The following is a 2,703-nucleotide window of genomic DNA, read 5'->3' on the forward strand; positions in this document are numbered from 1 at the left end:
ATGAATTAAAAGTCTGTGCGAAAATATAAATTCTGGAAAGATTCAACATATATGGGTTCATCTGAAACATGGCATTTTATCCACTTGTAAGTGCTCACTATGAACTAAATTCAAAATGCAAACAGGAACATATTAACAGTAATATTACTTTGAAGTACAAAACACAGAAGGCTATCTGCATCATTGTATTACTTATGAAAAATGAGAGAAGCAGTGTTAGATTGTTTCAACATTAGACTCTTATAAAAATACATATATAGAGAAAAATGCACAGACTTCAAACAACTTTTTAAGTGCAAGATAGTAAACTAATAGTAGAACTCAGCTGGCTAATTCATGCTGATATTTTCAGGCTGATACAGAAAAGATAAGAAAATGCATTTTCCATCTGGATTCCTTGGTCCAGTCATCTTAGGTTTCAACAGTTCATAAGAGAAAAATACAACTAATTAAACAAAAAAATCTGACTGCAGATAACTATACTGTTGTTGATTAATTATTTAATAAAGTGAACTTAAAATCCAGAGAAAAAATTATACACAGAATAAAATGAATCGATGCATATTTTAACGTGGTTTTGATTGTCACAGGAAAATAAAATCCTTGCCTGCTCTAATGTGAAGGATGATACTGAGATCTCGGCTGGTTCAAAAGCAGTGGTTTTGACACGCAAGATGTCACGTAGTGAGAGTCAGTTAGTTTTGTCCTCATGCTGTTCTTGTTTATGTTCATGACTGAAAATGTCTTCTCACACAAGTATGTGGAGCCGAACAAGCTCAGCATTTTATTTAGCAAATGTTCGAATCTTTCGGAACCTGTCTTTGTCCAGCTGGCGGTAAAAGTCGACAAGAGCGAGGTGTTGGTGCCTACTGCGACTCTTTGCATCGCACTGCAGTTCAATAAGCGCCAGCTGCAGGTCGTCTGGAGCGTCATCAGGGACCACGGAGAAAGGAGCGGAAAAAATTGTGATCTCTTTTTCAATAGCCGCAAAATCCCGAAAGCGCTGCTGAAATTCCTCAGCCAAAGATGAGATGTCTGCTGCATACCTTCTTATTTGCGCGCTGATGTTGTTCTGTGGAAAACGGGTCATAATATCCTGCAGTGATGGGAAGAGAGTGGTAGTGGGCTGTGTTTGGGACAGGTGTCTTTGAAAAAGCAGCAACTTGGTTCGAAATGCTCCAATGTGTGAATACGGTTGACTTACAACTGCATTTTGGCCCTGAATGCTAGTGTTCAGTGCATTTAGATGTTGGGTTATGTCAACTAAAAATCCAAAATCAGATAGCCAAACAGGATCGGAAAGTTCTGGCATCAGTTGTCCCTTTTTTGCCAAGAATTGTCCGATTTCCTCTCTAAGAGAGTAGAAGCGCTGGAGTGCAGATCCCCGACTGAGCCATCTCATGTCATTGTGATACACAACATCTCCGTATTCAGCCTGAATGTCGACTAGAAACTGTTGAAACTGGCGGTGGCACAGGGCTTTTGAGCGAATGTAATTGATAGCCTTTATCATCGGTTTCATCATATTTGAGATGTTTGGCACAGAGAACTTGTTGGTGAATGATACAGTGCTGTTTTATGACTTTGGCTCCTTCTTCACTCACTTTATTACAGACTAGCGTTGCTAATCCACTGCGCTCACCCGTCATGGCAGGTGCACCATCCGTAGTGGTCCCAACGACTTTATTCCATGGTAGTTTCATGTTATCAACGGCGGAACAAACAGAAACAAATAAATCTGTTCCTCTCGTTTGATCCTTAAGACTCTGAAGCTCAAGTAGCTCTTCACTTACGTTCATTCATCGTCCACTATTCTCAAAAAAATTAGTAACTGAGCGGTGTCGGATGCATCTGTGCTCTCGTCGCAGGCTAATGAAAAAAAGTTGAACTCCACTCCTTTCGCCTCCAATTGCCTCTTAACATCAGATGAAACATCTTCAAGTCTTCGCACCACAGTATTAAGAGCCAGACAAACATTAGCAAACTCTTGCGTTTTCTCAGGACAGATTTTCTCCACCACTTTCATCTCACACTTTAATAAATTCACCTTCAGTAAAAGGCTTGCAGTGCTTAGCAATCAGTGTTGCTACCTCATAGCTCGCCTTTGTGGCGCTTTCATTTGAATCAAGGGGCTCTTGTAAAAAAGCTCTGCTGTGCCGTTAAAACAGCTTCCAGTTGCTTCAATTTTTTGCTACATTCGTTTCCAGTTATACTGTCGTAGCTAGAATGTTTCGTCTGGAAATACCTCTTGATATTGAATTCTTTGAAAACAGCCACAGTTTCTTGGCAAATTAGGCAGACACAGTTGTTTCATATTTCGGTGAAAAAATACTCTAATGTCCACTTGAACTGAAAGCAGCGCCCCTCGCTGTCAACTTTCCGTTTTTTCGCTACAGTAGCCATTGTTGAAATGGGCTTGAAATTATCACACCCTTTGACCCCTGTGACGAGGGTTAGAGTTTCCCACAGCGAGAGTAGCTCTACTGCCATCTTCTGGTGAAATATAAAATAGCGTTTTGTACTCTGAATTTTACACTAAGGGTAGCAGTGCTGGCGGGCTGCATTATTATTAATTTCATGACAGAGGCTGCGGGCCTGTGTAAATTTGGAAACGGGCCGCATTTGGCCCGAGGGCCGGACTTTGGACATGCCTGCTGTACAGAGTTGCATCTGCGATGAAAAAAAAGTTGTCACTCATGCACT

Source organism: Poecilia latipinna, unplaced genomic scaffold (assembly GCF_001443285.1).
Source record: "Poecilia latipinna isolate Pla-1442-1.1 unplaced genomic scaffold, P_latipinna-1.0 Scaffold350, whole genome shotgun sequence".
NCBI classification, from domain to species: domain Eukaryota; kingdom Metazoa; phylum Chordata; class Actinopteri; order Cyprinodontiformes; family Poeciliidae; genus Poecilia; species Poecilia latipinna.